The 15,025-nt window shown below is 38.3% G+C and overlaps 1 protein-coding gene across 5 annotated transcripts in view; it reads right to left on the bottom strand.

The window, feature by feature from the left end:
* STAG2 (STAG2 cohesin complex component) overlaps positions 1–14,674 on the bottom strand; it is a 107,533-nt gene extending 92,859 nt beyond the window's left edge. The window contains exon 1 of one of the 5 annotated variants that reach the window (XM_010963921.3): positions 14,379–14,674. The gene's annotated coding sequence lies outside the window, so the exon portion shown is untranslated. Of the gene's footprint in view, positions 1–13,145; positions 13,166–13,395; positions 13,735–13,818; positions 13,841–14,378 lie in introns of those variants that run through there. The other 4 variants (XM_045523313.2, XM_045523311.2, XM_074359740.1 and 1 more) reach the window with 4 other exon arrangements.
* Between the last annotated feature and the right edge of the window lie 351 nt (positions 14,675–15,025).

Raw genomic sequence — 15,025 nt, 5'->3', positions numbered from 1 at the left:
TTATAAGACAGTCATATCTGGCATTATTTCTACCCAAGATAGTTTTCCACAAACTTGAAGAACAAGTGAAGTGGTTGCCTATACACTTATTTCACATGAAAGTACAGAGGGAAAAGGGGGGGTAAAAAAAGCTTTTCCTCCAGTTAATCCAATCATAATTTTCATAGCTATTTTGAAGAGGACATCAAATTGCAGTATATCATCTAATACCACCCACATATTTAAGTACAATCAATTCTTTGATTACCCACACTAATATAAATGCTCCATACTAAATAATTTCAATAAAATTTTAGTTGACTTTTCAGAATGCAATAAACCAGATATACCCTCCTTCTTGTCCCAGATCACTTCCCAGCTCAGTCTGGTAACCTGGGACCCAGTGTGGAAGAAGAACCCAACTCCCAAGAGATACCACAAAGAAAATAATCTACAGTAAGGACAATCGTTGATTATATCAGCTTTAAAGATAATTTCAATTTGACATAATTGAAACAATAGTTTTTATACTGTTACAATTTAAAAGCATCTCCCAAATGGGAGACCCTCTGGATTCTTTTCAAATTTGAAATGCTTATGGATTTTATGCTATATTTTCCTAGATTTTTCTCCTATATCCCTGACCATTCTATCAATGGTCCTACTTCCTCCTGCCCAATTAATAAGATTTTCACTCCTGTCCCTCTAGTCCTCTTTACATATAACTTCTTCCCTCTAAAGGCCTATGTACACTGCATAGTGTACATAGGGATCCCTAAGATCTATCTCCTGAATTCTTAGACCTGCTGACCTTCAATTACACATCAGCTTAAGGCTGATGTATCTAAAATACAACTTGTCTCTTTTTTTCAAAAATCATCTACCTTTTAAGTGCAAGAGCATAGTACAGTATTATCACTACTGTGTTCTAACTACAGACATTATTCCAAGAAATTTTAGAATAAGAAAGAAAGTAATGTATTAATTCCAGGACATCAGAAAAAGACTTTATGTGCTATCAAAACATTAACTAAAATAATTACTTACAGTTTCAATACACAGCAGTTTTTTAACATATGTATGTATGTACATAGGTTGTGTATGTATTACCTTCTAAATTATGGCAAAGCTAGGAATCCTCCTATATGAAGCCAATTCCCTGCTTCACATCTTGCTCCACACTGTGCACATCACAAATACACTATAAATGGTCAATGAACAGATCTTTAGGCAAAATGAGGGGTTCAAAGTTAAGACAGTAAGAAGAAGCTGGGTAGCAGACTTCTACAAAGAGATAAAAGGCTTCACAGAACCTAGAAGCTGAGGGGGCAATACTCCTGGAATTCAAGGCAATTCATGAGAATAGGCTTCTAAAAACTACAGCGTCAGACTGAAATGCCTCCCTACTCCCATCGGAAAACAAGCCCAAGCACAATCCTCAGCACTTCTCTGTTCTAGGAAATGTCCATCTTGGTTCACTAAGATTAAATCAGTTTAGAGGGGAGGGCATAGCTCAGTGGGAGAGTGCATGCTTAGCACGCATGAGGTCCTGGGTTTAAGCCCCTGTACCTCTGTTAAAAAATAAATAAAACTAATTGCCCCCTAAAAAGATTAAATCAGTTTAATTCAGGATCAGCTTGCAAGTAAGCTTAGTGAATCTCAGGATACCGCATAATGCATCCACTCAAATATTATACAACCTATCATGTCCCAACCACTGTTCTGGGTGCTGGGGTTAAGACAACGAACAAGACAGACAAATGTTCTTGCCCTTACTGAGTTTACCTCATTGAGTTTACATTCTAGTGTGGGGAAAGAGACAACCCACATAAAACTATGTTTGATGGTGAAAAGAGCCATGCAGAGAAATAAAGCAGAGTAAGGAGAAAAGGGAGTGCTGGGGGCAAAGGATATTATTTTACATGACATGGCCAAAGAATATTTCACTGAAATGCTAATTACTTGAGCAAAATGTCCTGAAGAACTGAGGAACCAGACAGGGGACCAGCAAATACAAAGGCCATGAGGTGAGAATGTATTTGGGCAAACTACTAAATTTCTTTACACCTCAGTTTTCTGTAAAATGGATACAATATCCCCCTTATCATGTAAGATGTAAAAGTAGTATATTACATCAAGTATCTGATACATAGAATGTACTCAATAAATGAGAATACTAAGTTATCTGGGGGCCTATCATGCCAGCAAAACCCTCAACATATTGTCTGGCACACAGAAAAACACTCAGAAAAAGTACTGTTATCTAATTGCCATAATAACACAAAATGTAGGTGGAATCATACCCATTTTATAGCTAGGAAACCTGAGAATCAGAAATTTACCCAATCCTCTGTTGACTTCTAAAATTCCTATTAAGATGAATAAACATACTCCATAATTAAAGAGAAGGCTTAAAACAAATACACTGGCAGGATGAGGAAATCATTCACATTAATGTCAACAATCAGCAGTATGTTGCTGTGGCGCTAAGAACACAGACTCTACAATCAGATTGCTTGGATTCACATCAAGTCTCCATCACTTTCCTAGATATGCATTCTTGAGTAATTTAATCTTTTTGCTTTGCACCTCTGTTTCCTCATCGGTAACAGGAAATAATAACAGTATCCACCTCACAGGGTTATTGGGTGGATAAAATGGGTTTATTTTTGAAATCACCTCTATTTCAGTGCCTAGCATATAGTTACACAGTGTTATTAGTAATAGCATAGAAGTGCAAAAAGAAAATCACCATCAAAATGTTTCTACATCCCATGGATAATTTTAGAAATTGTAAAGATACTGAAGATGGAATAGCAACAGAAAAGGGATGCTGGAGAAAAATGAAAAAACAGAAGAACACAAAAGTGGCATCATAATGTTGCCTGGATTGAGAACAATTTACCTGAACAGACTGTTCCTTTCAGTTGTCCTTTAGTAGGAAAACTGCTAGTGAGATATATGCCAGCAATGCTTTGTATAGTATTGTTTCATAGTTTATTTTATAAGAAGTTTAATTCCTTAAAATTCAGGTGTCACTTTACTGAGGATTAAAACAAATTCAATACAAGAAACTTTATCATCTTCCCCCATCCAACCCTTTTCTAGGTGTTATTTGATGATTATAAAATACAAATATATCACATGTAACTTCAGGTTGAGAATAATTTATTCTCTATCAGTTCTTGGTAGAAAATAAGCCTTTCTCCTACTTAATTTCCAAAAGTTTTCTGACTACTTTGAGAAGTTTCACTTCCTCAGTCAATTTAGGATTCCTGCCCCTTTTTACTCATTCTCCCAAAAAAGTTATCACTACAAATCTATAAATCATCCCACTGGGAGGCAGTATATCACTGTGTAAAGAAGTGTGCTGGAATTAGGCAGAAATTGGATTGAAAAGTAGGCTCTGCCACTTCCTAGCTGAATGAACTTGGGCAAGTCACTTAACCATATTCAATCTCAGTAAATGAAAATACCAACTACCTCACATGGTTGTTTTAAGAAATAAAAATTAAATGTTAGGGAGCTTTGCCATGTAGTAGATCCTGTAAATGATACCCTGCTGATACACACTTTATTATTAGTGCAAAGCCAACCAGAGGAAACTAACTGACCATTTCTCTTCCAACATATAGCTCTTTAAGATGAATATTAATAATGTAATTATAAGGCAGGGTTACATTTCTAGAAAACCTAAGATTTTAATTACCATTTGAGAATCTGCATAATACATATAACACAATGAAATAAGGATTCAAAATCAGATAAAAACATAATTCCTTGCCTGAGAAAGTTAATCTGGTTAAAAGATAAAAATGTGGATATTCACCAATATTGTACATATGAACACTACATATTTATACACACAAATAATTACCTCACATGTTAGGTTTGCTATTTTTCTACAGCAACATGGATAACTGCTTCAGTCTAACTTCAAAGGTTTAGGAACTAATTCCCTACTAAATGATCTTTTCTTATATAATCCTGTATTGTCCAAATAATCCCTCTGAAATTTTTCAAGTATACTTAGAATATCCAAATATGAATGCAACTACTAAATATTCCTCAATGAATAGTAGCATTTTATGCATTGATATGTAATCAAAACTCAAAAAAATCCATTTGTCATTGACAAATTTGCTTTTCAAAAACATACCTTCAAGCTTCTGCTTCCCTGCCAGCCATGGCTACCACCACTTCCTCAATTCTCCTGCCAGGAACAGTCTGAGGAATGTCTTTTGGCTTGAATGCATGGTGGAAACAGGGAGGGACATCTCCCAAAGGAAAAGTATTACTGCTTTGCTAATATTTCCTACATTTTCTCTACTTCTTTTGCATAGAAGGGAAATTCTCAAAGGTTCATGTCCCTAACTATCTTTAATACTACTTCCTTAAACCATTAAAAAAAAGACCTATTTTAGTAACAGGATATTAAATGTGTTCTTTGTAGTAACATTCTAGTCACCATAAAGTTTGCAAATTAGGTACAAGACAGGAGATACATTGGTGAGTACGGAAAAATTCTTGCTTTTGAAAAGAGAAAAAGGCTAGACATCCAATAAAAAAGATATCATATATTCCAATCCTGAAATGGAAACACTACTTTAAATATATCAAACCTGAATCTTCATATATACGTAGAGAATGAATTTAATGAGTATCGTATACTGCTACAAGGACATTTCAAGCTAACACTGCAACAAAGAATCCAGTCAAAAAGTAAAACACAAGCATGAATAAATTTAAATTCCTATTTAAAAGCAATCATTTAGAATTTGAAAGAAAAACACACAACAGTCCCATGTAACAAGAGTGATTGTTGATTGCCCCTTTTTCTTTCAGACAGTATCACTAAGAAGGTCTCAACTTTTAGATGACAGTAACTGGTTATAAAGGACGATCACGGGCTTTTTAACTTTAGTTTGTTAACAACCGACAAAGACTGAAGCATTCCAAGGCTACATCAACAGTCCACAATTGTTATTTTCCCCTCAAACTTTTCAGAGTAGTCCTTACTTTTAAATACTTGTCACTAATCTTAAATTAAGAACACTGTATCAAAACTGCATTGATGGCTCTCGGTTTCAGCCTAATATTCTTTAACATATAGTAATCACAGTACATGTTTTCAAAAAGTGTTATTTTTAGCCCTGTTAGGGTGATAAAATCCAACTGACAGTGTTAACTGAGGGGTAACGACTATGTAGTTTACCATTGTTATTATATCCCTTCTCCAAAAGCACTTTAAGAATCAGCTGATATTACAATGAATGAAGCCTTTTGAAAACAATCCAGTTACACATTTTGTACATAATTTCATAGGGTTTTCACTCCTCCACCCTATCCACGGGCCCCAGATTAAAACTCAGCAATATCTTCTTTAAAAAAAAAAAAACAACTGTATTAATTCCATATAATAAATCAAACCCACAAGGTAACATTTTGTTTACCAGTCACTATGCGACCCACAAATTCCTTCATCTTGTCAGAAATGCAGTGTCTCCCCTCTCTCCCTGCCCCTTCCAACTTCATGATGGTTTTAATGAACTAAATAAATGCCTTTAAAATTTGAATAGACCTACCTAATAAACTCTCAGTTGTTCATAAAATAGTGACACCAACAAAATTTCCAAGTGAAACCCAGGTGGAAGAAAAACACAAATTCCTCAATGAAATATTAAAATAGCCAAGTATGAAAACAAAACTCAACGTCTGCTTAAGATCAGCTCTCTACTACTTACCTCCCACTAAAAGAAAAAAAGAGGGGGAAAAATATTAGTTTATAAAACAGTAAATCTGCGATTATGCTGAAATCATTTCTCCAAATGTTTGAATTCACCTAGAGCAATCATTTTTGGAGGGTGGGGGAGTATCACAAACATGAATAGGCCAGCAACACAAAGAAACTACAAAACTCACCAAAAATAAAAGACAACTATGAATTTTATGAAATGACACATCAATCTCTGTAAGACTTAACTTTCAAATTTTGTTACAGAATCAGTTTAACTTTGAATAAGTCTCTAACTCGATCTTTTTCTTTCTTTTTCTAGTACCACTTCTCCTTAGTCACAACTGTTTCTCTTTCAGCTTTCTTAGAAGAAATTTTTCATGTAAGAGCCCCCATGAAACATCATACAATTCACATTTCCTTCTTAAAAAAAAACCGTAAAAGGAGCCTGAATAATGTAAGGAAAACAAACACAGATGTAAACACTAAAAGTAGTTATCTTGGAGTTTTCTCTGTTTTCATTTAAGAGAACCTCAGAGAAGTTGCTTTTCAACATTAAGACATATATATAATCACTCAAGTCACTTGAAAAATGCCAACTGGAAATTCTACTGGGTTTTAAAAAAAAAATACTGTATCTTGCCTTTCACTATCAACCCCATACCAATAAAAACTCCTCCAAAAGAGCAAAAATAAACTCTAAGAATGCAGCAATTTAAAGTAATTTAAATCACTTTCATGCCCAAAGAAATCTCTATAGAGGTTCCAAATCCCTTCCTGCCACTTATTAACTGGGCAAGTTACTTGGCCTCCCCATGTTTTGGTTTTCTCTTCTGGAAGGGTGGGGGTGGTATTAATTAGGGTCATCATACATCCTAGTTTCTCTGGGAAAGTCCTAGTTTATACTATTATCCCAGCATGCCATCTGGTTAGTGCCTCCTTTCACTCTCAAGAGTATACTAGTTTGAACAATAAATCTTATGGCCACCCTTAGAAGGTTATCAGGTGAGCGAATACACATAAAGCATTTATAACAGTGGCTGGCACATAGTAAGAGTACAGTTAGTGTTAGCTATTGTTAATGGTAGTCACTGTCAAAAGCTTCTTATGAAAGGTTTTGAATAAGAATGAACAAAGTTCCCACGATATTCTTTTTTACAAAAAAATTATTCAACTTCCCACATTCAATATTCAATTCTTTAAAACAACTAAGTAGCACTAACTGCTTGAAATCAACACTAACCAATTTATCCCACAGAGATGGCAATATTATCAACTGCATTCACATTTTATCAAACGTAAGTTTTTAGTAGAGGCTAAATTAGGGTTACTGACAGAAAACTACAACATTATTTAGTGCCAAACCAAGTACCTAACTTTCTAGCAGCCTTTCTCAACCAGGGTTCCTCATGTTAATAACCATAAAACTCAGAAAATGATTCGATTGACAATTTCCTGAATTCTCCCAAGAATAGTACATAACTGGTATCTTTCTAGGTGCACAGGACAGAAACTAATTCATTACATACAATCGATGCCTTGGGGCATAATTCTGTCGTAGAACACCAGGGTCTCGGTATTCTTGGACTACAAAGGGAAAAAATATGGATGAAAAGATTCAATATTGAACAAAGAATCTGTGTAAAAGAATGTGTCACCTAGGAAAATATTACCTACAGAATGAAGTTTAAGGAAATGATTAACATAAAACATATAAATTTGACTCACGGCTGTGAAAAGCACTAATATTTTCAGTTTTACCTCATCTCCACTAATTTATCTTAGGCCAGATATACAATACCTAGCATTCCTTTGGATAAGAAAAGTTCTAGTTACAGTTTATGAAGAGCAGGAAGGAGAAAGAGGAAAAGCAAAGAAAACCAAGACCAAGATTCTAATCACTAATGAACCAAATAATCCAGGGCAGCAATATTAACTATTATCTGATAAAAAATAAGAACAAGAAAATTTAATAAAGTGAAAAGATGAACTAGAATAGAAAGTAGAAACAGAGGCAGTATTAACACTTAGAAGGAAATAAAATATTTTTAAGGTACCATTAAATAACAAAAATCCCCCCTACAGAACCAATCAGAGCACTGAACTATAAGAGTCACCTAAAATTTTATTTCAAATCATTCAATAAATATGCTGAATGATTGGAGAACTATTCTCAGACACATTTAGCCTCCACTCTATATAGAACTTAAATGACAAAAAAAATTAGTGAAACCATTCTATCTACCATGTATCATAGTACAACCCCCCCAAAAAAAATCAAGAATACAATTCAACATATAATCCCACAAACTTCTGTATAGTTAGCATACTCAAGCAAAACCAAAGCTCAGATCTATTTCAACTATTTCAGTTATTAGTATAAAACACAATTTAGACCTTTCATCAGGCAGCAGCCCATCCAACCCTGTGTAAAAAATCCGCATTTACCCCACACTATACAAGAAAAATATCTTCATTTTCCAACACTGAAACGATACATGCTTTCTGGTGCTAGATATTCCAAAGATCTAAGTTAAGAGAAACTACTGAGCTTAACAAAAGAGTACAAAGGTTTTGAGGTCAAACTAATTTGGGTATGAATTCAGGCTGTCAATGATTATCACATGACAAATCATTTATTCTTAGAGAGCCTCAGTTTTCCCATCTGTAAAATGACAGCCACCTATCTTGCAATGTTGCTGAGAAGATTAAACAATACATGTTAAAACATATAGTACAGTCATTGGCATTTAAAACGCATTCAAATGGCAACTAAATTAAGAGTTTCTTACACTATCTCAGGATTCAACAAGTTATAGGTCAAATCCCATTACAGTGCAAAGCAAAAGTGTAAACAGGACTTACTTTTTCCCCCCTCTAACAAGGTTCAACAGCATTTAGACAACGTATTTTTTTATAAAGAAATTTTACCTTTGAGTTGTACATTAGATTATCCAGTTTCTAGAAATCTCCCTAGTATGTCTCATCAAGCCTAGTCATGTATTTTTCAATTAAAATAATAATTAAAAAAAGAGAGACCATCATACTATTCACCCTACCTTGGGGGAAGGGGTGGGGTTTAAAACAATTCTGATAATCTCTTGACTAGACTAATCATACGTAAAGACTTGTTTTCTTCTAGTTAGTACCAAAAACAGAAGTACAGCAAGCATATATTAAAAATACAGTTCAGGTAGAAGATTACCACGGCTGCTAAAGAGATACAGTTTTTTTTTAAATGCACATACACAAAAATCAAGACTACACCAAGCAACACCATTTACACTGAAGAAATATAAAATTTGGTTAAATTAAATGCAAAGCAGGCGACTCAGGAGACTGAAAAAAAAAATCAAGCTGACAATTCGTTTTCTCACATATCATTGCCAAATAGAACATGCAATAACCAGCACTCGAGATAGCCGGAAATATACAGAATTATTACACAGGGACAGTACTGAATCACAAATTAAAAGTCCTAAATATGTATCAAATGTAGAAATTACAAAAGGAAAACATTAAGAACTTTTAAAATGATTTGTATCTTTAAAGTTTCTTCTTTACTCTTCAATAGTTAATGTTTCAATATAGACTGACACCCAAAGCTAACTGGCACTATCCCAATGCCTTTGCTATGCTCCCCAACTCCCAAAATAAGTATACCATGGTGCTCCACTGCACAGTAATCTGTTGTTTTCAAGTCTTCAAATAGTCTAATAGCAATTTCAAAGTGCTAAAAGAAGCTTTTTTTTAATATGTGAGACACAAAAAAGTCACATTAAAGAGATATGAACCTTTTCCCACTGAAATGTAATAGATCATTGTGTTCATCTGTAAATTTTAAGCTCAAAAAGTTAACTTGCAACATCAAAAACTTAGTCTTCTACCTATTATGCAAAAAGAATATGCTATTCACTGTTTACTCCCTTCCCACACATGACTGTGGGTGGCATCAGCTAAACATGCAGAATATTAAGCATTACTAAACTATCCAAGGCGTATTTTCACATCTAACCCTGTATTCCAAAAGGATAATCTGAGCATGAGGCTGTCCCCCACCCATTTTAATTCGCAGGTTCTCAGGCGCCCACCAACATCATTAAGATTGAAAAAGAAAACAATGAAAAAATAATGTAGTTTAATTTCATTAAAATCTTGAGTACTTGGGCTTAAAAAAAAAATCCTAACTAAACAGACTTCAAAACTACCACTCATAATTTGTTGGTTTAGTAGTTTAGTTCTTACCTGACCACAATAAAATAAATCTGAAGTCAATCCTCATCAACTATTTAAGATTATTTGCATCTGAATAAAAATTCAAAATATGTTTTATATTTAACATCCTTTTAAAGCTAAAAGGTCGAACATAAAATACATAAACAGACTAATATTAATTATGAAATGTCTGTTCCGAGCCTAGGGTGGAATTTTGCTTTTAGGGAACACACTTCACCAAACATAAAAATTAAATATCCATTATTTTGGGTTCCCTTTAGAACTTTGACATATATTCAAAAGTACATATCACAGGGTGAAAAAACCTGACACTGAACAACAAAAAGTGGCAGATAATAAGGCATTTACCTTCAAATAATTTACAAATTCTTTGTAGGAGCAATTTACTAATACACTTATTAAGGATACTGACAGTTTTAACCGCAATGCATTTTTACTCTAGTGTTGATGGGCGATGGTCAGAAGTTCTTAACATAAAATATTAAAATATTTTACATATCAACTTTTAACTATTTATAGCACCAGATGGTTAAAGGTGGGGGGAGAGTTAACTCATTTTATATGTAAACATTCATTTTCATATCAGTTTGGAAAAAAAAAAAAGAACCTACCCCACCCTCACTGCCAGTCTCTGATAGCTTAGAATGCTATAGTTATTTCACAGTGAGAAAGAATAGCTAATAAGTACATTTCTTTTCCAATCCTGTTCTCTACCCATTCATTAAACACCAAATACTGAAGTTGAATTCAACTCCTACCTCGATCTTCTTACCAGGAATGCTCCCTAGGGCACCGGAATCCCTTCCACAGTCACTTATTCCAACTGCCAAAGCCCCTCCTATTAATAGTAAATCCCTTTCATACTGACTCACTGGAACTCCAACTTAATGAAATAAACACCAAGCAGAATTTACAAAATTTGCAAATGGAATTTTCTATTTTCAAAGGATTAAAAAAGAAACTAAAAGTAGAGCACATTGAGACTAAGTTACAAATATTTAAAGTACAACCAATTTATAAAAGCATTTATTTTGCTCATTCTATACTGTTCAATTTAAATATTTCTTGAGTCTGTATATCATTGTGTAATTACCTATACAGAAGGCCAAGTCTTCCATGCAAATATGTAAATATAAACTAAAATAATTACTTCAAAATTGCAAGACAATTACAAATTTTCTTCAAAATTTTTTGTTTAATTATGGAAACATTCAACTACACACAAAAGTAGAGAATAGTAGTACAATGAGCTCTCCTGTACTCATCACCCAGCTACAATCATCAACTCATGGCCACTTTTGTTTCATCTCTACCTCCCACCTCTCCCTCCCCCAATTATTATCTTCAGAAAAGAATTAAGAGGAAGACACTGTGCTCAGTAAGTACACTGAGAAAAATCCAAAGATAACAAAAGTATCAAAGACTAGCAAGAAGCCAAGAAGCTAACAATGTAACTGTACAGCCACCGTATAAAAGTTGTTAGGAATTTTTTTTAAAGAATTCAGTTTTTTTAAAAAGGAAATAGCCATCTTTAAGAATTCTAATGAAGTCCATAAGCTTCAAAGGACATATCTAAAATTACATCTAAAAGGGTAAATAGGAATATGTGATAAAAATGAACTTAAACATCTGCAATTAGCTTACATTCACGTTGTACCTAGGTTCAAAACGAAAAAAAAAACTATTTAACAAAATGTGTCATAAAATTACAATTCAACCACTTGAAAAACCGCTGAACCCTTATGCTTTAACTGGTCCTTCTGATTCCTAATTATAGATTGATATCAATGTAGAAAGAAAGCCAGGCATTCTAACGTAAGTGGTTTAAAATGTTCAAAATTAACCCCACCGTTCATTGGGAAATATATGAAAGCAAGTCTAAACTACCTGAATTGTATGTCATTAAACAGAAATGTATCCACTTTCTAAGGGCCTTTTTTTTTTTTAAATAAGTTCACATATACCCTTAAACGCAACGAGCTAGGGTACAGATAGAATTAGGAGACCGCCTCCTGCTTTTGCTCCTAACCAATACGCAGAGAGAGAAGGTTGGCAGGAAAGTGCTGCGAGGACAGTAACAAACACCAGCAGCTCCCGAGCAGGCCATGCTAGAGCCAGGAATGACGCACTTCGGTAACCCGACTCTTTCTCCCCTCCACCCCCGCCCCCAGCAGCGGTGCTGACACCGCCAACAGCCCGGAGTAGGAAAAAAGACAACAGAAAAAAGGCAGAGGTTGGACCGCACCAGGTTTCATCAAGAAACCTCGATTATTCCTCTTTCGACACTAACCACTAGGACTAAACAGGAAAAGAAGCTTCGTGCTTAAGCAAGTCCCATCATGGTGGTTTAAGAGTCACTAAATTAAGCTGATAATGAGTCCAATCCACAGAGACAAATACAGGGTGTGGCTGCTGTGAAATACGGCGGTCCGTGGGAGAAAAGGGGTATGGAATTTACACTCCAGTGTGAGGGGAAGATGGGGCTTTACGGGAGGGGCGGGGGGGACGGCCCGCGCATTTTAAGGAGCCATTTCAAACCAACAGAAGCTTTTCGTGTACTTAAATCTAATCCTAGAGATCAAAAGTTTCCAATAGATATATCACGTAAACTGTAAATAACCATTTAATCAAATACCATGACCCTCAATTGAAAAACTACATCCAAGAGAACGGAGGAGGGAGAGGGAAGAGGGAGCGGTAGGCAACAACATATAAAACATTTCTAGGCCACGGAGGAGAAAGTCTCACAAACGAGATGAAACTACTAATGCAATATGAAAAATTAAAGCTGAACACTGCAGCACGAAAAAAATCACACGATAAAACCCATTACAGTTCAGGATTAAAAATAAAATGACATATACACCACGGGGGAGCGGAAACTAAATGTCGAAAGTACAGCGGTTTATAAAAAACTAAAGGCAAAACAAGACATTCTCGCGACGGGGGAAAAAAAGGGGAGCAGAAATCAACAATACGTTTACGAATGTAGGCCAGAAGAAAATGGGAACGGGGCTCAAAGTTTTGCGGAACTACTTGATGCTGTTTCCCACACCTTCTCTCTCCCATGGCCCATCCGACCCTTTCCGTCCTAAAATCGCCGTCAGCAGATCACCGGGTACGTGAGAGGAGAAAAAAAGAAAGTCAACCCCAAGCAAGAATAAAAGTGTGGAGGGAAAAAGCAGAAGCTGCCTACCTGGGGCAAGGATCGGCTCAGTTCGTGCCTTGAGAAAGACAGTGCGGGTGGGGGTGGGAACGAAAAGCAGCACTAAAACTAAAACAAAAGTGGCGCCAAAACCCCCCAACAAACAGCCTTCCACTCCCGCCCTTCCCCCCTCCTCCCATGCCAGGCAGGCAGGGCCCCCTTTGGGGCAAGGTCTGCACGCGGGGGCCAACACCGCCAGACCCCAGCCTATTTAGAGAATTGTTGCCCGAAGAAAACTGACCGAAGTCGGGCCTCGGAAGGGATGGAGAGATCGATGCCAATCGCTTTCCCCGGCAGTTCCCCCACCACGCGCTGGAGATGATGGGGCGGGGGAGAAGCAGAGGGGCCCGTCACATGAATGTTGTTCCCTCTCTAGGAAGGGAGGAAGAGAGGGAGGGAGAGGAGGGAGGGAGGAAAGGAAGGAGGGGAAGGCAGAAGGGAGGGGGCACGAGGGAGGGGTGTGATCAGAGTAGATTTTCCCTCGCCTCCCTCGGTCCGAGGCCCAAATATACACAAGCGAGCCTCCTCGCCTCCCCTCCCCCCTAGGTTCCCAGCACCACCATTTTGCTCTCTTCCTTCCCCTCGCCGCGATACCGCGCTCCCCCCCACCCCAAGCACGGCTGCCCGGCCTTCCTCCCCCACTACGGCTCGCACCCCACCCCACCTCCAGTTAGGGCTCTCCCAGGCTTAAGAGCCTGCCGGAGAAAAGGCACCTAAATCTAACGCTACACCGAGAAGCAGAGCCTCCATCTTGCGCTGCTCCGCGTTCTCCATTTTGGGCCACCCATGGGGGGGGGTCTCCGTGGAGGCCCCGAGGGAGAGTGGGGCGAGGGAAGGAAAACCTTCAGCAAGGGTAGTCGAAAGCAAGAGTCCTGCGGTAGAAAGCCACTCTAGGAGTAGGAGGTAGGGAGGAAGGGGGGCTGGAAGTTCCTTGGTAGTGTTGAGAAAGCGACTTGGGGGAAGAGGCGAGAAAGAAGGGCTGGGGGTTACGCGGGGACGGGGCGGCTTCTCCCCGCCTTCACTTGGCCGCCAGCTCCACAGCCGGCCCCGCTGGGGGCAAAGGAAGAAGAGGGGAAATAAAACGGCAAGAGTGCCCAGTCTCTTCCCCTCCCAAGTCCTCTCTCTCGCCCTATTTCAACCACACGCGCCTCACGGTGGGCCCCGCGCCCTCCGGGTGCCCCTCCAAACTTCTAGAAGCTTCGCCTCCGCCATTTTATAACTTACCTCCCCCCTCAGCGTACACAGAGGCAGCAACGAGACTGTTCGCCTCCCCCACTCCTCCTTCCTTCTTTCTCAGGCCGGGGGCTTCTTCACCCCTGGGCTGGTACAAGATATTTTTCCCTTCCTCTTCTTTACACCCTCGAATTCTACTCAGGGACGGAAGCTCCCGCGGTTCTAGAGCGGTGGGGGGTTTTGAAAGTGGCGGTCGGATCCGGCGGGTTTTTTTTTTCTTTTTTTTTTTCTTTTTTTTTTTTTTCTTTTTTTTTTTTTTTTTTTTTTTTGGTGGCGCTTCGGGATTGTTTGGGGTGTTCGCTCTTCGGCGACTTGGAGGCGAATGGAACGCGCAGGCGCCATCTGTCGGCCGCGAACCCGCGCCCGGCTCCCGTTGGGAGGGAGCGGCATCTAGCGGCAGAGAGTTGCCACTGCCCCGCCTGGCCCCCAGCCCTCCCACCCAGCGTCCTCCTCCCAGTCGCCAGCCAATCGGGGCCGACTGCCTCCCGGGTTCAGCGTCTCCGACGCCGCCTCCCGACTAGGCGCCCGCAGGGGCGCGCCGCCGAGTGGGGTAAACAAGGTGCCGTGCCCGCGCCTGACTTACTCATTCGTTTAGCAGCGCTTCCGCAGCGCAGCCGGTTGGGCCGCGTTTCCTCTTT

This window comes from Camelus bactrianus, chromosome X (assembly GCF_048773025.1).
Source record: "Camelus bactrianus isolate YW-2024 breed Bactrian camel chromosome X, ASM4877302v1, whole genome shotgun sequence".
Classification (NCBI taxonomy): domain Eukaryota; kingdom Metazoa; phylum Chordata; class Mammalia; order Artiodactyla; family Camelidae; genus Camelus; species Camelus bactrianus.
Note: the sequence above shows the minus strand (reverse complement) of the source record. Positions and strands in the feature narration are given on the sequence as shown.